This window comes from Pseudopipra pipra, chromosome 1 (genome assembly GCF_036250125.1).
Source record: "Pseudopipra pipra isolate bDixPip1 chromosome 1, bDixPip1.hap1, whole genome shotgun sequence".
In the NCBI taxonomy this organism is placed as follows: Eukaryota; Metazoa; Chordata; class Aves; order Passeriformes; family Pipridae; genus Pseudopipra; species Pseudopipra pipra.
The window spans coordinates 103,978,572-104,005,546 of record NC_087549.1 but is presented as its reverse complement, the minus strand read 5'-3'; the positions used below and the strand labels follow the sequence as shown (position 1 = coordinate 104,005,546).

Below are 26,975 nucleotides of genomic sequence, written 5' to 3'. Positions count from 1 at the left end.
ATAAGAATGGATGTGTTAACTGTCTCAGGGAGAAATCCTATTTGATTGTAATTCATCCTGCTGTAAACTGTGGCCACACCTGCACTGTCAGCGCAGTATAGGAACTCAGCTCTCAGAAGAAGACTGTGTGATATTATGAACCATGATGGTCTACTCTTAGGCAGGCATCAAATGAACACTTCTGTTTTCCCCTTCTCCCAGACCCAGGTGACAAGCTTGTACTGAAAGAGCCAAGAAAAATGACTCATTGAATAAACATATACGTACCCAGATCAAGAGCAGGAATCCACTGCTATGCATTTAATGTGAATGATAATGAAAGAGAACAGATATCCAGAGAAAAGACTTCACAGCTGTGGAAAACCTGTAATAGTTTTCTCTTTGTGCTTCAGTTTGGATGCAGAAGCAGATTGCCCCTGCTTTAGAGGTGCATAAACTTCGGCAGAAAGCTGTGGTCTTGCCACACTGTTCTTTGGATGTTTCCGTAAATAGCACATCTGATATTCTAGCTAATAATTGGCAATAGACTGGAAATACTCACAAATACCTTGGCCTCATTACAGTTGTGGTAAAAGATCACCATCTTCGCTATTAAAAAAATAATACCAAAAAAACCAGCAAAAGCAAATGAACCAACCAACCAAAACAAACAAAAAATCCCATCTCACTCATATGATATAAACCAGGAGATAATCCTGAATTTTACTGCTTGTTCTGCAGTTTCTAAGCTTGTGAACAGGTTGGAGATATCCAAATCCTTGCAAAAGTAAGTAGCATTCCTTATGCAATTAGAAGTAGTACAATCATCTAACTTGACAGGCACTGACTCCCAAAGTGCTACTACATTCTTCACAATTTTCATCTATACTTCTGAATGTGAACTGCAACAATCAAATGCTGATACTCTGAATAGAACTAGACAAAAAGAAAGTTCATGAAAAATTAATTAGGCACACAGCCTTTGTTCAGACTAGCAAAAAGACAAGACTGCCCATCTGCTTCCTGTTAAAGTCTAAGGTACGTGTTTGGAAACTAAAACAAGTCTTTGGAACATATGAGTATACGGGGTGATTGAAAATATGATTATGGTCAATAAGTACAAGCAGTTAAATTGTCAAACTGCTTAATACTATGTCAAACAGCAAGTCATCAATCTTTCCACCTTTTAGGGCACCTAGCAAGAAATACTCGTATATAGCAGGTATGCACAGTTAGTCTGATTACTTTTCTGAGCTATGGATACAAACTGCTCTGCCAAAGCTTCTAATTAGTAGTGTTCATGTTTGCAACAGGCATATATAAAACATCTATCACCTACATTAAAGTTTAAAAACATTTACTACAGATGCAAAGCTCATCAATTTCTTAAATCATCCAGATAACATCTCTTACAAGTATTTTGATATGCAGCAGTCAGAAAAATTAAGCGCTTGTGCTAATCAAAATTTCCTTAATTTTCATATTTGAGTGATTGTTCTAGTCAATCTACACATTCAAGACATAATCCTTTCTGTGAAAACAATTTTTCCTAATATATGATCTAAACCTGGTGCTATTTGAGGCTGTTTCCTAACTTGCTACTTGGAAGAAAAGACAGACTCTCACCTTGCCACAGCCTCCTTTCTGGTAGTTGTAGAGAGTGATAAGGTCTTCCCTGAGCCTCCTTTTCCTCCAAACAACCCCAGCTCGCTCAGCTGCTCCTCATGAGACTTGTGCTCCAGCCCCTTGACCTGCTTTGTTGCCTTTCCCTGAACTCACTGCAGCACCTCAATGTCTTTCTTGTAGTGAGGGGACCAAAACTAGACATGGGATTCAAGGTGTGGCCTTACCAGTGCCAAGTATAGGGGGACAATCACTCCCTTAGTCCTTTGGTCACACTATTGCCAATACAAGACAGGAGATCATTTGCCTTCTTGGCCACTTGGGCACACTGCTGGCTTATATTGTGGCTGTCAACCAGCATCTCCAGGTCCTTTTCCACTGGACAGATTTCCAGCCACTCTTCCCCCAGCCTGTAGTGCTGCCTGGGGTTGTTGAAACCAAGTGTAAGACCCAGCACTTGGTCTTGTTGAACTTCATACAACTGGCCTCAGCCCATCAATCCAGTCTGTCCAGATCCCTCTGCAGAGCCTTCCTACCCTCTAGCAGATCAACTTCCCATCCAACTTGGTGTCATCTGCAAACTGACTGAGGGTGTACTTGATCCTCTTGTTCAGATCATGGATGAGGAAATAGAACTGATCCTAATACTGTGCTCTGGGGATGTGTAGAGTTATGTTGAGGCACTAACTGGATGTAACTCCATTCACTACCACTCCCTTGGCCTGGCCACCTAGACAGTTTTTTACCCAGTGAACACTACAAGTATTTTGGCAAAATTTTCTTTCACTGAATAGTATGCCTTGCCCTTTTGAAATGTGAAATAGGAGACTGGCAATTATTTCACCACCAGCAAGAAACTTTACACTTGCTACAAACTCAGTTATGTTTTATAATGCAGCAGTAACAAACAACTGCAATTTGTGCAGTCCTTCCCAAGAATTTCAAGAGTTACTTGATTAACGGGGGTTTGTTTTTTTAGCTGATTTTTTTTTTATCCTATGTAATCACTGCTTAAACTAAGTCCATGATGCAACTATGACCTTGGGAGTATAGTTTTGGTCCAGTGAATACTCCTGCATTACTGCATCACCACCTGCATTACTGATGTAACTAATCTCATTGCACAATTTTACACAGGCTTTGTATACCCAATAAACCTAAACTTACCACTGATTTTAAAGGACAGTGGTCCAGTGGTACAGGCTAAAAGTTCTGTTTTACTTGAAGTAATTATCTTTAGTTTAGCCCATGATTTGTGCAAGAAAAAGGCGTGAGAACTGTATCGCATTCTATACAATTTTATTTCATGTCTCTTCAAAGATGTTATCTTACGTTCATAATGCAAAAATAATATTAAAAGATACATATTAGATGCGTGATCCTTTGCAATCATCATTTGACACAAACCTGTCAAGTACATTCCTTCTGCACTAGCCTCATATTGCTGACTACCACCTTACTGGTGTGTTGTACAACTGTGGCAGGTTGTGACAGCCCTTCTGTGTGCATTCTCAAACTAGTCACTACTGGTTACCCTCTTCTGTTATGGATGAGCTCATGGTATCTGACCAGTTCCCACCACGGCATAAATGTGGGGTCACAGTGTTGCATCTGGGCTATCGTGGAGGACTTAAAGTTCACAGATTCTTGCCTCCAGCACATATCAAACATGTTGGGTAAGCATTATGCAGCCCGTTCTCATCACGTCTTCTGATGTGCCAGGCACGTACTGCCATCACATGTCCTGACATAGATTCTCACCTGTCTGGGAGTACAGTACTTCAGAAGTCTGGTAGCTACAAGGGTCAGAAAGTCAGTAACAGAATAAAAAATAATGTAAATGTATGTCAGTTGAAACTGCTACTAGAACTCTTAAGTTTAACAGTTCTTCCGTGTCTATAATACATCACTTCTGGTTCTGTTTCTGTGTTACACCAGAAAAGAGACTTCATGAAAAAGGTTTAGGGTTGGGTTTTTAAAAATTATTATTATCAGTGTAATAAATAAATAAATAAATTGCTCCTTGAGTCTATCTGCAAAGTATAGTAGGTTTCTTACCTACCAAACTAGAGGGGTCTGCAATACTATTAAACCAAAGTTAAAAGATAATAACTCAGTCTCCAAGAATCAAGAAAAACTATAGATTTTTTTATTTAAACATGATCTTATAACTTGTATAGCTGTCTGCCAGACAGTGATTTACAGTAATCTGTATTCAGATCTGGATCAGGTTTAGGTTCAGTTGCTATGGCTCCCTGCTTTAAGCTCTCCTTGCACATTCACCTCTCTCTCTTATAACCTTTTATGACAGATTTATTGTTAAGGAAACTAAATTTTGTTTTTCTGAAGACTGAAGAAAAAGCAGTACTTTCTTTGTCCATTATTTACAGCTCAAACAGGGCTGTATGCAGAGAGGACAAGGAAAAACATATACCCTGAGACCATTTGGCAACCCTGGGGAAGCCCTGTACTGACCACTTCCCTAAGGGCACATACTGGCCAAACTTGGCTGTGGCTTCAGTGAGGTACAAGATGCATCACCTTTGCTACCCTAGATAAACCACACCTATGCCTAGACATAGACTCCACGCTTCCCACATGATGAGCATTTACCCCTCCTTCCTGTCTGCCCTTGCTGCTCCGGGGGGAATTTTGCCATTGGCTTTAACAAGCTGAAGATTTCACTTGATGACATGGATTTCTCATGAGAACTCTTGCAATACTCAGATCTAAGAGAAGCAGTGAGATCAGCTAGCATTTAAATAAATATTGAAAAACTACTTGCCCATTGTTACTGTTATGAAATATACACACTGAATTTCTTAGTTACAAAAAGCACTCAAAAATTTCATCCTTTATATAAAATGTCAAATATTATCCACAAAGATTTCATCTCTGTTGCGGAATTCTGTTTGTTGGTACAAAATCCATAAAAGAAATGGTAAGACATTTTGCACCTGTTTCTCCATCCCAATACCTCTTTCTTATAACCATAGAAATGGAAGAATAAAATAATTTTAATGTAGCAGAATACCACACACCAACACTGAAACAGTGAAGTGATGTTGCAGTCTGTACTTATAACAATATAGGACACACCCTAAAGATCTTTGGAAAGATTTGTGGTATGATAGTATTTTTTTCCATTCTACTGACAGTGATACACTAAATCATAAATTTAATCTACTCTCCCCTGGTAAATTTAACCTACTCCTTTAGCCTTTTCACTCTTGTTTTCCTACACATACCAGAGCTGCACCATATTTCTCAGGGTAAGGCTGTTGGACCTTTCCCCTGTTTAATGCTAAGAGAGTAAATAAAATGCAAGAAAAAGAAATTAAAGTGACTATGAATGGGTGCATTTATCTACATATCTTCCTTAATAAAACTTTCTCCACAAGTACAATTTCTTCTACCGCCAGGTGAGCATTTCACACATTGTCTACAAAAGGTCTCCCATAACATCGAGTCTTACCAACCTGATGTATTGTAATGGCATTCCCTCCTTAAGAATAATTTCTTTTATTGTATTTTATATTTAAAAAAAATAGATTTAAAAGCATATCTTATACATAAAGGACAGAGTATCCTATCCAGATCATCTTTTTAAATGAACTATTAGTCTTTTCTATACTATGATTTGATTAATTTGTTATGAAAAAAGCAAACTAATTGATTCATCTTATGGTTACAAAGCAGGCTCCACTACTGCATTACAATATAGAATAAACCACTATTGTCACCCTCAGCAACCAGAATAAATGGTGTTAGCTAGAAGGTCCAACCATATTGTTCATCTTGCGGCCGTTTCTCTATTTCAGAATTAAGACATGTTAGTAAAGTCCTCTTGGAATTGTTTTATTTGTAATTTTTTGTAATTATTTTAATATAGTACCTGCTGGTACTTTAGAGTAAGGGGTTTTTGTTCTCTACAAATATTAACATAAACTGTGATGCACTCTGATTTCATGCGGTTCAGTGTACTGCAGTGGTAGATGCGTGACATATGTAAAAAAGAGGTTTAACCTGATGAATAATGAACACACAAATCAAAATGACCCATGGCTGCAACATTGACTAGAATTATACGCAGTCAGTACACAAATTAAATTTTACTAAGTATTTTTATGTGGATATTAATACATCTTGAATTCTTAAGAAAATCTCACACACTTCCAAGAATCAGCATTGCCTTCTTTGCATTGCGCAGCGTGCAGTGTTTGACATCTTAATGCCTGATGTTGTTTCATTACTCTCAAAGCAGCAATAGCATCTTTTGTTTTCCTCATCTTTGATATTAATAATAGAGAACCTGGATCACTAAGAGTTTAAAGATGAACCTCTGAAAGGGGTTGTGATATTTCTTGTGTTGACTGAATTTTAGCCGGTAGCCCTTTTTTAATACAGCTGCTTAGATCAGCAGCACCTGGCTTTGTATAGCCATGAACAAAGTCAAACACTAGAGCCTTCCTTTGCATATCAAGTCACAATCTCTTGCTAACAGTTTAGAGGTAATACAGATCTGTCTTTTCAGCTGTATCACCTATTTTACCATTTCAGTGTTGATGAAGGTGATGGGATGCCCAACCTCCTCACTATGCAGCACTGCCATTTCTATTGTAAGACATAAGAAAAAACAATGGGAGATTTGAATTGAAAGGGTATTCATCAGCTTTTGTTTTGGAAAAGAAAATAAACTCAATCAAATTAAGGTTACCTCAAATAAATAGTTCACCGAGTGGAACAGTTCAATTTAAATAATCTGCCTTCAAGAGTATTTAGAATTCCTTTCAGAATTCACTTCTTGCTTTCCATAACCATCAGTGCCCTTTTAATGGTCATTTGTGGCTTAGTGATCACTTTCAGGTTCTCTTTTAGTATAGAAACGACACCGTGAAAGTCCTAAGTGGTCCTCATTGAGTTCTAAAATTAACATTGAGAGTTAAAATGTCCATAAAATAACGTACCTTTGCTGAAAACACATGTGGGCTTGAGAAAGAGGGCAGAATTTTATTTATTTATTTAAATTAGTGCCTTAATTTTCTTATTACTTTTTTTTACATCTTTCTCTGATAAGTCTCGGATGTGCTACTTCCGGCTGTTCCACCAGTTTCTACAGGAACATCATTCCGGACTAAAATATTGCATTAAAAATTGCACATCTGAGGCCTGCAATTAAAACATAGTTACTCTCACAGTGATGATTTGTCTTCTACATTAGAAACCAGCTCAAACATTTAGAATATTATTCAATGAGCACAGCTACCAGGAGTTAGAAGTGTAATAAATCTCTTGCCTCTATGAAAGTATGATCCTGAACACAAAAGGACAAAAGGACTTCAACTTTTTATTATTTTCATCAGTTCATTTTCAAAATTATGATTTCAAAGGTTGAATTTCAATCCCATCTCATTAAGAAACCCACAACATTTTCAACATTATCGGTTAGTTACATAATAATTAAAGTTAGCTGAACATACAACTGAGACCTAAAAACTAATGCTCCAAAATTAAAACTAAAAGTTTACAGGCCAGAGTGAGATATTCAGGACAGCCACATACTTCAATATTGTCCTTCTTATTAATTTTGGTATTCAAACTCTATTACTCTGTCTACAGAATGGACATAGGAGGGAAGAAAGTGCTGTAATTCCTGGGTTAACACTACAAATTTGGGCCAGTTTATTGTCATCATTTTTTAGTTTAACCCCTGCCACACATACCACAACACAAGCAATAATATGAGGTTGCACAAGTTCTTAAAATCTCCTTGAAGATGAAGCCTCTACGCTTCCCCTCCCACCCTGAAAATTCTCCTCAAGCAAACAGCATTTATCAGTCTATCAGTCTAGGAACAGACTCAAGAAAAAAGTACTACTCTTCTGTTATTTTACAACCTTTGATGAACCACTTAGCTTTTTAGACAATATTTCCCTCCTTAAATTATAATTATTAGTCTTCAAACAAGAAAACTATAAAGAAGGAAAAATATGAATAATGGAAATCCTCACTTCAAGGCATGACATTCCAACATCTTTCTGAATTGCTAAAGCATATCAAAGTTAGACAATCCACCTGGAGTCTGCTCAGTTCTGAATTATAGAACAAGGTCTGTAAACCCAAAAACCCTACATGCTAATATTGTAATTTTTATATTTTGAAAACACATAGTTAGGATTTTTCATTAAAATATTACAGTTGTTAAGTTTTAAAATATAAAATCAGTGATTATTAAAAAAGAGAGCTTAATATTCCCAATTTCATTTTAATATTATTTGGTTAATTTTTACAATACCTTTAGTAAAGATTACACAGGAGGAGAGGTTTTCATAAAAAACCTGATGTTAAATTTTTTTCTGGGGTGCAGATTTTTCCTTAAGAGAAAATATTAATCATAGAATGAAATTTAATACTGCGGTTTGATATTTGCCAATTGTATGTTTTCTTTATAGTGTTTTCCAATGAGGTGTTTAACAAACAAACAATTTCTTTGGGAAGAACCACAGGGGTTTAAGATATTACTGTCCCTCAACTGAGCCACAGAAGTATCTTGACACATCTGACTTTCAAAATAACTGAAGTATTAAAATTATTTCAGTTTTGCATAGAACAACTTCCAGAAAAGAAGAGGTAGCTCCTTAAAGAAATATACATAGTAATTAATTTTTCCAATTTTTTACCAAAATCAATATTTTGCCTTTTTTTTCTAAGAATAGGTCAAATATATGCTTTTCTTATCTCTTAAAATTATTTTTTCTCATTCCACTCATGGACATAAAGCAGACACAAAGAAACAGTCATGTGCTATTATTTTATGTGTAAGATAATTTGTCATGAGTCTGAAGTAAAATAATACATATAGAATTATAAAGTATACATCATTATTGATGTATATGGAAGACTCAGATTTTTCCTATATTTTATACAAGACAGAAGATAAAGCCACAGCTTTGCATAGTGGCTATTATTGTCTCCCTTTTTTTGACTTTTTTTGTAGTGTGTGAAGGTCCCAGTTTCTGTAGGTCATTGTTGTCCAACAGAAAGTCTGACACTGTGGAAGACTGAGTACCAATTCAAAAATATTTGACGAAAACTGCCTAGTATAGTTTGACTTTGTTACATCATCTTGTTCTTTTCTTTTTTCCTCATCTGATTTTTTTTTGGTTTTTCATAATACCTGATCTTAAATGAGCCTACAGATCAGCATTTTCTTCCTTTTTCCCAGAATTCCCAGAACAGCACAATGTTACTTTTGACCTAGAACAAGAGTAAAGGAGGTTACTCTCAAATAATGGTGTATGCATTGGTGATTAGAATACCGTGTCTCTTGCTATCCTATAAAATTTTATTACTCATGGTGAATGACATATTTGAATAGCTACTGTGGGACGAATACCTTATGTTCTAGCCATGATCTGAAACCCTTTCATTTAATTTGGGGGTGGTGTCCTAGCATGCATTTAATCTCATGGAGCATTTCCAAATGGAATCCTTTAAAGAAAGGTGAGGGATCACAGCACAGGACAAATGCGTTGTCCGGTAAGCCCGAGAAGCCAGCAAAACTTTCTGGAGTGGGGGGGAAAGCTGTGACAATCACTTAGGAAATATAAACCGAAGAAAAAGTTGAACAAATCTTGTGTAGTTATGTAATTGTCTTCTTTAATACAATGATTTCATTACACATACAAGCTACCAGTAAAAAATCTGTTATGAAAAAGCATTAATTTCAGTCTTCCTTCCAAGGTCCTGAAAATGTACTTTTTCAACTTAATGTGATTTGAAATGAGTATTTTGATTTCGTAGTCCTTTTTTTAGGATGTTGTGGTGGGTTGTTGTAACAAATGTGGATAGAGCCTTCCTAAATCTTCGTTCACGAAGCTGAGCCATGATGTGGTGGGTTGACCTTGGCCAGATGCCAGACACCCCCACCCAGTCACAACCTCACTCCTGTCTTCAGCAGGCCTGGGCAGAAAATAAGTTGACAAAAGCTTATGGGTTGGGATAAAGACAGGAAGATCACGTACAAACTACCTCTGGGGAAGAACAGACTAGTATTCAGGAAAATTGATGTAATTTATTGCCAATTAAAATACATTTAGATAGTGAGGAACGAAGACAAAATTAAAATGACACTTTCCTCCCAGGCTCACCTTCACTCCTTCACTCCCAACTCCTACCTGCCCCCACTCTGCCCTGAGGGATGCAGGAGATCTGGGGGCTGTGGTCAGTGTCTCTACCAGCCCCTCCTGGCCGCTCTTGCCCTCTCACGCTGTTCCCCTGCTCCAGCATGGGCTCTTCTGAACAGGCTGTGGCTCCCTCAGGAGAGACCCACCTGTGGGAGCTCTCCAGGGGAAGAGAGCCCCTTCTGCCACTCCTTCTGCTCTCCCTTGGAGCTGGCAGTGCCCCTTCTCCCCCATTTTCCCTCACCCCTCTGTGGCCTCGGCTGAGGGGCTCATCTGTGCCCCACACTGGGGCCACTGTGCCCAGCTGTGACCAGCGCAGAGCAGCCCAGCCTCACCTCACTGACACCCCTGTGGTCCCTGCCACACCTGAGTACAATACGGTATTGTTTTGGTCAGAATTGTTTCAAAAAGTTGGGTTGGGAGTATAAATATAAACACAAACATCTATATTGGTTGAAAATACATTATTGGTTCAAATTTTCAGAAAATGTGGACTGTACAATTAGTGATTTTGGGAAATTAGAGTAGTTTTCAACATCTTAAAGATTCAAAACACTCACCAGGTTTTACACAGGCTTTATTCCAGAAAACTCATATGCAAAAAGCCACTTTGGCCATGACAGTTGGGCAAGCCCCTGAGGTTTTCCTCCAAAGAGGTTTACCTTAAAGATTACCTTAAAACATTTAATTACCTTAAAAATGCAAGAGGTTTTTAAGGATATTCATTTGACCAGGCAGTGGCACAGCGAGGATGGTCAGAAATTTTTTGTGTCAGAGGGAACATGTTTAGTACCTGTCTTTGTATTCAGCCCCAAGTACCACTGGGGAGGGGACACAGCCTCATGTTTCTTTAGACCTTCTCAGAGACGACATACAAAGTTTTGTTTCTTCATGAAAGTTATATTATTTTAAATCTGGAATAATGGAAAGGTTCCACAGCAGTTGGAACTTTTCATATCTTTTTATCCAATAGTTGTTTAAACTATAATAAAATCAGCTGTCTACAGGAATAGGTTTTTACTCAGTAATGCTAGATACAGTATGAGTAAGAAAGACAGATGCTGTACAAAACACGATGCATTCCATGATAACATCAGCAAACCCAGTTACCCCTGAAATTATAGCACAATTATTCTACAGAAACACTAAAATACATATGAAGCAAATGAAGATACACTAAGCATGTTAAAGTACCTGCAGTTTGCTTTGTCTCAAGCTTAAATCTGGCTTTACATTGCAGGTGGAAGAACAGAAGCTGCCTACACAACTCTATGCAACACTGACCTAAGCAGAGGCATTAGAGGTCATAGAAATGCTGTTTGTCTTAATGTTTGAATCTGATCTGTATAGTCTGAAAACACAATGAAACTAAGGCTGCTTACTCGCTATTTTCAGCTATTTTTCAGGACAACAGATTTAATGACATAAGAATGAATTAACTGACAGTCTCTCCTCCTTGTACTCTCTGTTAATAGAAGATAATTCAAATTGCACTTGAAAAATAGGTCAGACCAGATTTATTATTCCCTATGGAACCTTAATTCTGCTGCCTTGTATATCCATTTGGTCCACAGAATGAAGCTGAAGTTCCATGGATAAAATAGGAAATAAATATACTGCCAAGGACTCTTGAAATTAAGACATACTTCCTGATAACAGAGTGGTTGGCATAAGCCCACACAAATCAGCTGTAAGAATACCACCATAGAATTAGCATGCATACCCCCAACTTTGCTTCAGAAAAAAAACCCTGACTTAATGCTGTTGTGTGTTAAATAGATTGTGCAGGTATAACCATTCAAACATGCATTTATATTACATGTGTACTTTACTAGTTATTTTGAAACTCCTTTCACACACACTCTTTCCTGTACAGAACAGACACACGTGAAGACTTCCCATGTACTTGTGGCCAGCACAAGGGAACAAGAGACTTTCTCAGGCTGGTTGAAGTGTCTGTCAGCCTCACTTCTACATAGCAGATCCTCTTCAGGACTGGGTTTCTGCACAGTCTAGGATATCCAGAATTATATCACTCTTCTTTCTACTACTCCACTCTCCTCTTCACAGACTGGTTTTTTTGTTATTTATTGCTTTCTAACAGATGGTCAGCAGAAGCCACTTTGCTTATTGTGCCACCCCATGCCAATCTCTTTGGCAGATAGTAGTTGCTACTTGAGTCCCTAACACCTTCTGATCTCTCATCCAAAATCTGTCCATTACCAGGGTGAAAAACTGGAAACAATTCAAACTGTGCATGTTTGTGCCTTTACACCACGTACATAACCCATCAGAGAAGGACAGATATAGTCCAGAGCTTTTGGGCACACAAATAATTCTGTGACAATTATTTTTTATCTTGTTTTCCCCACGCATACGAGAATCACCTAATGAGTAAGAGCTGGGTAGATGTTATGAAGATCTTACCTAACTGAATGCTACTTTTGCGTAGGCTTCACCCGCTGATCTGTGCATACTTCCTCTAAACCAAAGGTGGCTAAGGTCAAATTCTATTTTTACACCTCATCAAAACATGTGAAAACATTTCTATAAAGTAAAAAAAAAGACTGGTGACAGTTATAGGAGTAAAATACAGCTGACAAAAAGTTTTGTTAACATAAATATGCTTGAATTTTTGAACTTTTAGCCAAGGTGAGATTCAATCAAATCAATAAGAGTACTGGCTGTTACTATCCTCACTTATCAATTTATATGACTTACAAAAGGACAAGGGGGTCTTTTCGAACTATAGTAGTAAGTGAAGACCAGAGAATAAGGAATCCCCAGGTGTAGCTGGAGGGATGTTTCTCACCAGCTGTAGTTGGTATCTCACTCAAAATAGAAAACATGATTTCTACTACTTGTTAAACTTCTAGCAAACAAACAAGCATTTACAATTACAAGGAGAAAAAGATTTTTAGAATTGCTTCTGAGTTTAAATAAAATGCCTTATATGTTTACAAAGATGATTTTAATGAATGATTGCTGATCTGTTGAAGCCTGCTGGATTCTACAAACTGAGGCATCAAGATTTTCTCACTTTTAATTATAAACATTGTATTGTATATTCTGAACCCATAGCAGCAAATCTTGATGGAACTAAGTCATTAACCTGAATGATATGGCTGATTTTTCTAAACATCTATTAAAAAACATTATGAGTACTTGTTTATCTGCACTTCTATAAGCTCTCAGCATTGAGTCTATTTATTTTTCTGCATCTAATTACTTTGCATAATGATATGTTTATACTACTGGCAATCTCCTCTTTTAGAGCGGAATTATGCATACAGTATCCATATAGATTTGATCAAAAATGAAGAGGCTAATGCTCATATTATTATAAGTAAAAACATTTTAGAATTAAAAAAAGTTTTATAAAGCATTAAAAAAGTTCAGGATCTTTCAAAGAATAATAATCACATCTTTTATGAACTGGAATTTCCTTCTGAATATTCATTTAAAATAGTAATGAAATTCTGACTGTCTTGTGGGAATTTTCCTATTCACCCCAACAGCATCAGGAGTTCCTCCTGAATTCTTCAGCTGAGTTTATATTATCCTCTTTGTTCTAGAGACAGCTCTGGAAACCTTGTGAAGACAAGACTGATCTGAGATTTCTAGTGTCTTTAGGTTGCATCCAGATCCTACGTATGGTAAGAACAATCTTTTCTGTATTGTGCTGTTTTATTTTGGTAAAGATATTACCAAATTTTAAAAATAAATATATAGTAGTGAAGATAACAGGAAGGAAAGATAGTTAATTATATTCTTGTTAAGATCAAAACTGAAAATGGGTGAAGGTTCAGAACACTTAAATTTTTCTGAGCCACTTCTAAGGTCTATCACTTCATTACCTATCTGAAGCACCTTATTCTGTGGTTTACAAATTATTTTCCTGACACTCTTATTCTGTGGTAAAAGGTAATAACCCTTGCCATCTCCTTTATATCTGCTTTAATCCGGGGTTTGTTTAAAAACTCACACTAGATTCTTTTTGCTTATAATCACATTATTTTTTTTCATTTCTTCTTCCTTCTGCTCACTACAAGCACATACACTTTAAAAGACGGGCAAACGTCCTTCCCTTCATAACCTATGACAGAGTTCTCCTTTGAAATTAGGTCTAGTTTCATATGATAAGGTCATTTTGAGTAAACTCTTTGAAATCAAGTGCAATTTAGTATTTTGGCAAATACAAAAATAATTTATCATCTCTAGAATGAGCCTGGTATCTTTCTACGCCCAAAGCACGTGAATTCATTTTTAAGCTCTTGGGACAGTTCAACAAGTGGCTGACATGAACCTACATTTCAAAGCAAAGAATGGGTAAGTTGCATCTGAAAATCATGACTGATCCTAATAGAAATCAGTTGTGTAACTCAGAAATTGGTCCATCACACTAATAGGAAGAGAGGAAGGAGAAGCAGAAGCTTTATTCCAGCACACAAATACTTGTTTCTCTGAGATACTTCTGCTTCTTCTGCCACTGCGCCAGTATAACATCCATCCATGACTACTGTTTATATAGATGATCTTAGTGGGGTATGCTCAATACACCATACAAGCAACCTATACCATTATATGTTTGTTTTTTTTCATTCTGTTGTCCAACATACCTTTGTTTTCAGGAACAAAGACTGTTTTGCAAACAAAAGTGCTGAAAAACAGGTTGGCTCCTGTTAACCATTTTCATCTTTAGGATTATCAGTGGTCACTTTCTGAATTATTTTGCAATGCTTTCCCAAGCTATTCTGGTAGCAAAAACTTTATTATTAAAAGAGAAAAAAGGAATTTAAAAATAATAGTTGCAGCTCTAAAATATATCATCAGGAAATCCACCTTTTTTTTTTAATTCCTCCCCATTGATTTGTCAGGCAAGGAAAAATGGCAATGATAATTTAACTATACCATAAGGCAGATTATTTGAAGCAACATAATAAATTTATTTTTGAGGTATAAAATTAAATACTCCTCTTTAAGAGTTAATAGACTAATACTGAAGTTTATCACTGTAACCTGAGTTCCTTTTAGGTCCATGAATCTATTTCAGCTGCTTGTTGATTGTTAATGGGTTTTTCACAGAAAGTTAAAACAGTTTGCAGTTAAAATGCTAATGACAGTGAAGACATTAGGAAAAAAAAATCTAGGAGAAAATGATGATAAAACTGTAATCTCTTTTAAATAATTATGATGAAATTTTACAGAAACTTTATACAGAAAGGCTAGTGTCTACATTCAAGGTGTGATTTACCTCTAGAAAGAATACATCAGGAATTGTGACTAATAATCTGCTACAAGATCAGCAACCTATATACCTGAGGACAAAGGTTTTTTCAAAGTATTTCTTTATAAATTCATGACTACATAGTGTGGAATAATGTGGTGCTTGAATAGAATTTTTTCTTGGTTTTCTCTCATCTTCATTACTTGTCATAGCCGAAATGTTCAAAAATACATTTTTGGATTTGGTTATTTATTGATACTTAGGTAAATAATAATAAAAATGAAAAATCATCAACAAAAATTCTAACGTTCATATTTCTGATGCTTTTGTGTTTTGTTTAAAAAAAAAAAAACTTCAAGTTTTTCTGCTTTTTGCTACTGCATCAGAATTTATAGTTTCATTTTACAGTAGCACTTCAGTTGATGTTTTGTATATGTATTCCAAGAATATTTTGTTATTTACCATGAAATTGAGTTTGAATTGAATCTATTCAGTATAAATTAATTTTGTCCATGTAAGGGAATGGTAAATGCTTATGTAAATGTAATGAATTCTTGCTGAGAAATTTGGTCTCCAATGTATATACTTAACCCATGGGCTGAATTTGGTTTCTGCATCACAGAAATATTGCATATGTTAATGTATGAAGAGTAGTTTCCCTGCTTGAGCAGTGAGGTTGGACTTGATGACCCATTATGGTGCTTTCCAAACTTACCTGTTCTGTAATTCTGTGATTCTGTTTGTTTTATTATGTGTTGCTCAGTGTAACAGTTACTACAGTTGTTGTAACAACTGTACAGTTGTCTCTCTAGGTGAATGAGAATTTGATCGATTTCAATGTTTTAATAGTATTTAGGCAGCTTAAAAGAAGAATTGGGTGCTGATCATGAGGAAGCAAAAAGAATTATCACACACCTTGAGTATTGTGACCTCATCACCATCTATAACTACCTAAAAGGAAGTTCTAGCCAGGTGGGGGTTGGTCTCTTCTCTCAGGCACTCAGCAATAGGACAAGGGGGCACGGGCTTAAGCTCCGCCAGGGGAAATTTAAGTTGGATATCAGGAGAAAATTCTTTACAGAGAGAGTGATCAGGCATTGGAATGGGCTGCCCAGAGAGGTGGTGGATTCACCATCCCTGGAGATTTTTAAACGCAGATTGGACGTGGCACTGAGTGCCATGATCTAGTAAATGAACTGGATTTGGACCAAGGGTTGGACTTGATGATCTTGGAGGTCTTTTCCAACCCAATCGATTCTATGATTCTATCTAGCTGTGATAAGATAAAAGGAGACACTTGTTTTAATTCCTGATTGTCATTTCTTCATTTTCACATTTACTACCACTCATTAATTATTTTTGATGTTTTTCCGAACAATATAAAAATGAATTGGCCTCGTGTTCTGTGGAAAATGAAAAGAAGTGCCAACCCAGTTTTAACAGTTCAAAAGACATTTAACTATGATATTAAATTTCTCCAAACCCGGCTGAAAATTTACCATGTCTTCTTTGTGGCACATTTTAGACCATAGAAATGATAGCCATAATATTTCATAAGTGAATAAAAAATTTAGTTCATAGATCTCATTTAACTGTTTTAAATGCTTACTTTGATAAATTTATTCAGTCATTTGAACAAGCAATATTCAACTTGCATGAAGTCAAAACAATTATTTGTACAGATAAAGATATACACAAAAACCGCTGCATGACCTACTTGGCAACATTTAATTGACTAAAAAGATTAGATATGCAAAGACAAACTTATTGCAGTATATTGCAGTCTATCAGCACTTGGAAACAGATACATATACCCACACATCTATTGCATCTTTTTTTTCATTCTGTCCATGTCTCTGGTCCTCAGTGCCATTATTGTAATTGGAAAGCATTAACTTACATCCCAGAACTTAAATGTATATTAGTTATACAGTGGGAAATTATATGCTGTTCAATGACATGTTAGGGACATGATTTAGTGATGGACTTGACAGTGTTAGGTTAATGCTTGGGCTCTACAATCTTAAAGGTTTTTCCAACCTATTATTCTATGTTAAAATCTCTAAAAACACAACCTTGACAAAATCTTACAATTATCAATGTGAGAGCTAAGAAACTTGAGAACGAGTCTTCAGAAAGTGCATATCTGAAAGCAATTCCAACAGCATACTTAAAAAGCTTTTTGCAAGCCTTGTTCAAAATATGATGTGGTTTATCATTATCTGTGTCCTCTAATTCTGTACATCTATGTTTAAGTGTCACCTGGTTTATTTAGTACTGTAGAGCACTCTCTCTGTCAGGAGCTAGTAATGAGCTACACTCTCTAACTCTGTTAATGATTTGTACAATGAACAGATTTACAATTTTGTGCCATGGAAACTCTATGTATTTAAAACTAATGGAAACTCAGAAGTGATGGAGCTTTCTCTCAATCACTGATCTGCCACGAAAAGGCAAATGGGCACTGTGTGAACACGTTTGTTCACAACCAGACCAGGCAATGAATCTTCCTAGGTCCATTCAGGTAGAAGATAAAGGCATGCTTACCCAAGAGTGGTGGAAATTTTGACTGACAAGTGCCTATCAGCAAGGGAAACCTGTTACATCGTTAGATCACTTAGTGGAGTTTTGGTTCTAGAAAATCTTCAAAACTGTCTTTTATATCAGTAGCAACTTTGGTAGCAAAAATGCCTATAAAGGAAATCTTTTCTCCAGCTCAGATTTCTGCTCCAAGGAAAGTAATGCTTAACAATAATAATTGTTAAGATGTTGGATTTCTGCTTCAAAACTATACACACCATCCTGAGTTAATCCTGGTTTCAGAATCTGTTGGGTGAACAAACATAGAAAATACTTTGAAGCAAAATCGGAGTAAAGCCTGAAGTATCAGAAAACTTCTATAATGTGACAAAGCCAGTTCAAGAAGTTTTGCCCTTCATGTGCCAGCTGTTTATTCTCACATTCCCACAACTGTTTGCAGCACCTCACTGGGCCAATGCAGTGTCTGCGGGACTCCTTTGTAAACCAGATAGGTAGACAAATTAGAGAATAGAAAAGCTATTATCATAGAATCACAGAATATGACAAGTTGGAAGGGAGCCACAAGGATCATCATGTCCAACTCCTGGCTCTGCACAGGACCATCCCCAAGATTCACACCATGTACCTGAGAGTATTGTCCAAATGCTTCTTGAAGAAGGTTGGTGCTGTGACCACTCCCCTGTGGAGCCTGTTCTGGTATCTAAAAATCCTCTGGGTGAAGAACCTTTTCCTAATATCCAACCTAAAGTGCCCCTGACACAACTTCAGGCCATTCTTTCAAGTCCTATCACTGGTCAGTACAGAGTACAGATCAATGTCTGCCCCTCCTCTTCCCCTCATGAGGAAGTTGTAGACTGCATGATGTCTTCCCTCAGTCTGCTCTTCTTCAGGCTGAACAGACCAAGTAACCTCAGCCACTCCTCACACGACTTCTCCTCAAGGCCCTTCACCATCTTCATTGCCCTCCTTTGGACACTCTCCAGGAGCTTAATATCTTTCTTATATTGTGGTGCACCAAAGTGCACACAATATTCAATGTGAGGCTGCACCAGTGCCAAGCAGAGTAGACAATCCCCTCCCTCAACCGGCTGGCAATGCTGTGCCTGATGCCCCCAGGACAGAGGTGACCCTCCTGGCTGCCAGGGCACTGCTGACTCATATGCAACTTGCCACTGACCAGGACCTCAGGTCCTTTTCCATGGCACTGCTTTCCAGCATCTCGTTCCCCAGTCTGTTTGTACATGCAGGGTTGTCCCCTCCCAGGTGCAAACTTGCTTGGTATCCCTTCCAGTCCTGCATCCAAGTCATTTGTGAAGATGTTGAAAAGCACAGGACCTAAGATGGAGCCCTGCAGAACCCCGTTAGTAACAGGTTGCACTATATTACACTTCCAGGAAGCCATTAGCCTTTGTGCTACAGGCATGAGCAAATCCTCTTTCCCCAGGACTTCTGAAGGTTTTTAAAACGAGTCCAGGAGGGTTGAATCATCTTCAGAAGTCTCTTAGCCTAGAGTTTATGAACTTCCAAAGCCTCGTGAACAAACAGTGCATGAAAGAGGGTCCAGGCAGAGAAAAGCTGGAGTTTATACTAGGTGAGAACTCTGTACTTCTTTGATGAAGGAAGTCTGTATTTATGTTCTGAAAAATAAGTGTCTTTTTCTTTCCTTCGGGAGAAAGATGGTAGCTTTTTTCTTCAAAGCACACTACTTTTTTCCCAGTCAAACACTATGTATAAGAAATGAGAGATGGTTCATTAGAGAAAAGCTAGGACACACTGTTTGGGATTGATAGTTTATTTATGACATGGTGATTAATTGGAATAATTTTTACATCCAAATTTTAATTTACACTTCTCTAAAGCTGTTAAAAGGTGACTTTAGCGTTCCTCGGCTTGCAACTCTCCTTATCATTCCTCTTTACAACATAAATCTGTTTTCTGTGACAGTAGGACAGGTCTTTTTGTTTTTCATGACTTAGCTTGTACACCGAACTCCTACAGAAATATATCTACACAAAGACCATTCTCAGTGTGGCATTTCTCCAGCACTAATGGTAACCATATGTTTTGTACAGTATTGTACACTCAAGTCTTCTGTGAAAGAATTAAGACTTTAAGCTTCAGTGGATGATTTTGGTAGTTCAATCCTTGGTGGTGATATCTTGCCCATACAAATAAGTGCTATAAACAATTTCTGTTTGTATGCTTGAATTGATGAAAGAATAGCAATATTTTGCCCAGTGTCATGGTGCAAACCATGGCTATGAGCAGTCTAAATTATTTGCCTCAGAATTTAGAGGCCAAAAGACACTATCTTATTTTGGTCAGGATTTAAACAACAGAAATGTAAAACATTATATAAAAAACCAAAGCCGATCTCAAATCTTTGGGAGGTAGCATACATATGCTGACCAAGGAAATAACTCTGTGATCTATAGTCTTATGTCATTAACTGAACCCTGGTGGAAAAAAATATTGGCTGAAAAGATTTGCCTCTCATTAAGGTTGTGCCTATATGGCAAGATCAGTGTTTTGTTTTAAGATAAATGGAGTATGTAATATTTCAAATGTAAGGAATACGTTTTATCTATACAAGCAAGTAAATTTAACTTGAAAAAAAGTACTATTTGCCCCATACAGACTTGAAAGAAGTAGAGTGCTAGATCGTGACGGATTTGAAGATTGTGGGATTGCTTTATAAGTAATTGTTTTCTGCTTGAAACTATTTGTATTTTGCTGCCAGTTAAAATCTCCACAAGCATTTACTTCTATATTACCTACATTTAATGGTTTTTTGGCATGAATTACTTTTTTGAATGGAATTGTGTCTGGTCGAGCAAGGCTAAAAACCTGGAAGAGGCTATATTTCTCTGAAATGCTTATGATTACTAACAATAATTTTTACAGCTATCAATTGACACTATGCATGTACTTTGCATAGAATGAGAGGATTTAATATCATGAGGACCATGATAAACATTTAGTCTGACTCTTGGTAGCAAGCCATAAGCAAATGCATGAACACAGACAGTGTTTTTGGTGAATTGTCATGACAATGTATACTTTGCATATGTAATGAGAATCCTAAGTTACTGTAGCTAACAAGAGTAAATATTACAGATATTATTTCTGGAAGTTACGGAAATGTAAAGAGATTCCTAGAGGTAATATATTGGCACCATCGAACATAATCAAATATGTAATCTATACTTTGCACTGAACTACTTGTTAACCTCAATACTTAGAACAGTCAGTTTCTATTAAAAAAGGGTTTGATAATATAGATGGAAGTTAAAGATTTCTGTAAGGCCTCTAAGATGCAAATGGCTGCCATATCTCAGGCAAATAAGATAATAAAATATATGAAAATGTACCCACTGAGACAACAATGAGCCAAGAAGTCATGAGAATATGTTTTTTCTACAATCCCATTGAAAGACTTCTCTAATTTTTTGCAAATTACAAAGATGAATGAAATTAACTGATTAAGATAAGATATTGGTTCTAACAGTTGTTCCAAATTGTAATGTATTATTAATAAACATTTTCTTCAGTCATCAGTGAGAATTTCTCCTTACTATGAACTAAATACACTGGGAGACAAAGATGTGTTAAGCTTGTCCTCCTAAAAGAAATTTATGAAGTCAGAAAATATCTAAAATTTTGGTAAAAAATACAGGAAGGTTTATTTAAAATAGAAACATTTTGAAAGCCTTAGTCAAACGTATCTTTGTTTTCAGCAGGAATTTTGCTTAAATAGAAAGTTAGTAAAAATACTCAATGTTTCTAAATTTAAATTATTGTTATTATTAATGACAAAAATATAAACAATGACTTCACTTGATCCAACATACTAATTCCTCAGGTAGTAATAGAGTGGCCCATTATGAAGTGAGTAAAATCTGATCAAGATATCAGAATATGGCATGTTGACAGAAAATAAAGTGTTTGGATCTTAAATGTAGAAAGTGACAAAAATATCCAGACACGTTTTCCCTGCTCTGAATGTAGGATTATATATACGTAATATTGCAAGACAAGAACATTCAATTCTAAACCAGGCCATTTTGTATACTTCCAAATGAGCTATTTACAGCAGAAAGCATCAGGTAAATCATCTTTATCTTGCTATATGTATTTCTATTTATCTTTAAATCAAAGTATTCTTGGGAAACTCTTCTCAAAATGAATAAAATAGTATCAATTACATTTTAGCTGCATTTTTAGGACAATATTACTGAACAACATACTGTATGTTACAAAAAATTGATGTGGCAACAACATTAATTTCCTATCCAGAGATCAGAAGCAGGAAAACACATTTGTTCAATCAAAGAGGAAGCTTACTTTGTCTCTAAATTGATTTCAGAAGTATTTAAATTTGATTTAAGAATTACTAGCAGTATTTCAGCTGTTTCAAACCTTAGAATATTCTATTTAGATAAGGTGGCTGAGCAAATTAAAACATAAAGGCTAAATTCATTCCAAATTCATATAACAGTCCCAGAGTCACTGGAAGCACATTAGAATTAAATTTAATGCCTACAGATCAAATGGGAAATAATTTGTGCACCAACTAATCAAAAGTGCATTTTAATGTTCTTCCATAGAACATCATGACTGATGTGTCATAGAGACAAAGTTACGGATTTAGAAAGACTTGGCAGCATTTCAACAACTGAAAGGTGTTTCCTCTCTCCCTCATTCCTTCCTGAATCCTATTATAATCTCTATTATAGGCAAATATATCTTAAAAAAAAATTAACATTTTATGACATAAATTCAAATAGAAATGCTCAAATATATTTCAACAACGCTCCCTCTGCCCTAGGGAGGAAGTAAAAAAAAAAAAAAAATAGAAGCTGCTTGCCATCTGCTTGTATCAACTTTCCCTGAATTTTAAAAACTGAGGCCAAGCATTCACTTTTCACCAATGATATTTCTTTGTCATAGGGAAGTTTTGGAAAAAGTATGAATGGGACAAAATAGCTCCATAATCTAAGCCTCATGATGGTCTTTTCAGTTCCTATTTGCTTTGTGGGTCCCATTATCCCATTTAGTAAAACAACAAATATGTCTACTTTATATAGGCACTAACAGCACTCAAAATCCAGGGTGGAAAGGACATCCAGGTATTTAGTCAGTTTTCACAGTATGTTTTGCAGTTTCTGCTAGTTGTCAGTTTGCTGAAGTTGTATCACTTTCCAGCTGCCAAGCTGTCTGGTTTAAAGCCTATTTGTTTAAAGTAAGCTGTTGTTACCCTTTTCCATCCCTCAGGGTGGTGTTTGGGTGGGCTGTGCTGGAAATGCTGCTGAAGGCATATTTTTCTCAGTATTTTATCACAGCTTCATCTGCTTCTGAACATTGACTAGAAGTACTTATGGTTCCCAAATAAGAGAAATAAGCATATATGTGTCCCTAACTGTGAGCAGATATGTAACAAAAACATTCTAATATGTGTTGTAACGCTCACAGGCACCACTGATCAGGGAAGTAAGCTTGCCCTTGCCTTGGTTTTCTTTCTGCTATACAAGTAATTGAGTTTCAGGGACAAAATCCAAATGCTGTTAAAGTCAGTGGAAAAATTTCTATTGTCTGCAGTGTTCACAAAACCTATACTGAAGTGCTGTAATTCTTTAAGTGGTTTGTTCTGGTAGTGGTAATTAAACTTAATTTCCACTTTCTTTCAATTCATCTTTATTTAAGTTTCTTCCCCCTATAAAAAGCATCCAAACATTTAAAATGGAAGCAGCTGTGTTTTTATTGGAACTATAAAGTATGGTATTAACCAATTAGTAAGAGTGAAAAAATAGAACAATTTTATAAATCTTATTTTGGCAAAGGAAAATGTTTCGTGAAGGTAGAAAAAAGATGGGACAGTTGCAACTTGAGTTGAAACTAGAATTAGAAAAAATTTCAGATATCATTTTGGGATGCAGAAATGCATCTAAACTCTAGAAATGCAGAATATTTCTGCTCAGCAGGCAAAAAGGGAGAGAGTGGAGAGAGTTCTCAATATTTCTAACAAGTTGCAACTGATGTATGTATTCCAGGAGGTTATAGAATAACCAGGAATGAGAAAGGTTGGCCTGGTCATCTAAGACAAGCAATATGGATCACTTTGTGTTCACAAGTAAGAGGTGAAAAAATAAATAACTCCTAGGCTTGGAGAGAAAAAAAAACCATCTAGAATGATATCCTCAGGTATAGTAAATTGATTTTGAAGTCAATGGAACTACGTGTCCGAAGATCTGGTAAAAGAGTTAGATTCTTCTCATTTTATTGCATAATAAATTATGCAAAACTGTTGAGAAAAAGGATTTCACAAACACCCAAAACTGTTGTAAAGAGAGAAGCACTCCTAGAGACCCATACTTTTCCTGGAGGCAATGCAGCACTCAAGCACTTGTACTTGCGTGAGTAGTGTCAGTGACTGCAATAGGATTACAAGTGAATCAAGCCATGCACAAACAAAAATATTTTCAAGATCAGAACATAAAAGCAAGTGTTCCCAAATGTCCTAAACTGATTTTTAAAATGAATTGTGTTACAGATGAAGCCCATTCAAATGGCTGACAGTAAGTCCTTGTTGTCATTACTGTTATCATCAGTAGTGCAGAAGGAAGCGGCACAAGGAAGCGGGTAAAATGGCATATTAATGTTCAGAGTTGAAATCCACTCACCTTGTTCTTCTCACAGCTACACAGTCACCACTACTATTTATGGAGATGTTTTCACTGTGGTAAACAGTTCTGTTGCTGATGTGTTTTTATGGATTATTTGGAATGAAATAAACCAAGAGAATAAGATATTTTAAAAATCACACATCTAGGAAGGGGTACATTAAATTAGTATCAGAGTCTTTGGATGGGCCTGATAGGTAGCAATATATGGAAAATCCAGAGTTTACACCACTGTAATAAACATTCATTAGCATTCATGTTACTATCAGAGAATACCAGATGATAAAAATTTGATACTAGCTCTTATGCAACCACTGATAGCTTAAACTCTATCTACCAATATCATGGTATGTCTACATCAGAATGACTGTTATTGGAGGCAAGCATATTAAATCTGCAATGCTAGATCAACACAATGAGAATATTCCTAAAGAATATATGTTTTGTCAAAAATAGAATTAAAGTTTTGAAAGCACCTAATTTAGGAAATAAACTCTAAATTAGTTTTTTTATTGAAGTGCACAATTTTGATAAGGTCTGTAGAGGATTTTTTCTTTCTAAAGTTGCCTTTTCTTTAAGAAATTTCAGCTTTTCATTATTATTCAGGACTGCTAGCATTTATTTTAATTAAACAAAATAAACTTCAGAACTTGTTATGAGACAAAAATTCTTAGATTTAACAAAATTCTCATTCATAATACATGTTGATGAAAATGAAAAATGCTACTAAATCCTATTAAAATATTGCAGTAATTACATAGTATAGTGATGAGTATTTAAAAAAAAAAAGAAGAAAATAAAATCTTCCACAGATAATCACAAAGTACACTAGAAAATGATCAGATTGTCAAAAAAATAATCTGAAAAATGAACACACTTTTACACTGAAATTTAAGCAGACCAGAAGACCACCCCAGGGTGAAAAACGCAATCTGCAAATTCAAACCCATTGCTATTATCAGTGAACCCTGCTCAGAGAACTATCTTAATCACAGTTTCTCCACTGTGGGTTGTGCAAGTGATCATTTTTCCCATGATTCACAGGTTTTTGCAGCATGAGTGACTGACACTAAAACAATGGCAGTGTACAAGAACATATTCAGGGAACTGTGGTACGACTAAGTCACTAGAAGATGTTATGGTTTTCAAAGCCATTCTCCTTCTTTCACCTGTTGGTTCAGAGTCTGAGAGGAGATCTACAAAAAACCCTTTCAAAACAAGCCTAAAATTTAAAACTAAAATTTGAGAACCTGAAAGTTGTGGATTTTTTTGAACATCAGTGCTTCCAGCTAGTGAAAAAAAAAAAAAAGAAAAGACTTTCTGTTTCTGCTTCAGGCCTGAAGAAGGTTTGCATATTTAAAATCCTGTCTGTTTCATTCAAATGTATCAATTCATTTCACTTCTGCAGTTTTCTCTGGTAACCTGGCTTTTTGAAAAACAGTGTGCAATACAATTGTAAAAGTAAAATGGGATTTTTTATACAGATGATGTTCAGTGACAATTTAAAAATATTGCATTGAACACTGTAATCTAGGAACCCTTTTCTTACTAATGTGAGAACAACTGAGATTACAGCAGTCAGTAATTTCTTATGACTTTTTCATATGAAAATAGCATTTCACAAAATAAAAAACAACTCAGTTCCTGAGGATAAAAGCAATTTTCAACACATTGAGTACTTCTTTCAAAAAATTAAACATGAACGTTCTTCTCTGATTTATTTTTGTTTGGGTTTTTTTTTGAGGGAGGGAGAAAATGTCCCAATTTTCATTTTCATAACAATTTAAAATTTAGACTTCCATATGTAAATTATTTTATAATACAAAAATCAATTAAAAAAAAGTTTGCTTGTCGCAAAGTGAAGTCTATCTGTTTCTGTGTATGATTATGTTCCAAGATAATTAAAACCTCCCAAAGTTACTGTTGGACACGGAAACTGTTCTCTTTTATTTCAGACATGAATGTGGTAACTTATTCCTAAATATATTAAAAAATACTACCAAAAATACTTAATATTACCAATAAAATTTGTTGCTTCCACATATTCCTTGAAATAAAAGAATTATAACATATGCTGAATAGCAGAAAAGCATTACATTATCTGTACAGATGCACTTGTGGATATCAGCTAAGAATATTTTGAAGGGGAATTTGGGGAATACAGGGAAATAAGAAATTCCATGACACAATTCATTTTGAATAAGCTGAGTCAATCTTAAATTATTTCTCCTGGCTGGCTCAAAAAGAAAACTATTCCTAACTTGAGATCTGCAGTCAGTCACTGCTGTAAAACCATATTGTGTTTTTCCTCTTCATCCATATTTAGCCTTTAATTTCAGATTCTACCTGCTATTTGAAAGTCCAGGAATGTCACAGTTTCTCTATTAGCAAAAGCTTTTATTAATCAAATCCCTCCCAAACATATTCTAGGAGAGGACAGAAATCAAACCTTTACCTTCTGACAGAAAACAAAAACAATGAGACTGATTGACTTACCTTGTGGGAATCAATTTTTGCTACTGAAGATCTAACACTGCTGTAAATGGACTGATTAGATCACCAATAGAACAAACACATATATATTCCATCTTTCTCTAAGTTTAGAAGTCTGATACGTAAGGTGGCATACTATATTCTGAAATACAGTGATATTTGAGAGCCATAATATATGAAGATCTGCCCTTAGCAGAACAGTCTTATAGAAGATGTTAATTTGTTTTATATGTTCAATTCATAAAGAAT

General features: G+C 35.9%; 1 long non-coding RNA gene across 1 annotated transcript; it reads left to right on the top strand.

Annotated features, from left to right (window-relative positions):
* Window positions 1-22,199: 22,199 nt before the first annotated feature.
* Window positions 22,200-25,472, top strand: LOC135419726 (uncharacterized). Its single transcript, XR_010433129.1, has 3 exons — window positions 22,200-22,235; window positions 24,104-24,192; window positions 25,278-25,472. It is a non-coding gene; the product is annotated as an uncharacterized LOC135419726 (long non-coding RNA).
* Window positions 25,473-26,975: the final 1,503 nt, after the last annotated feature.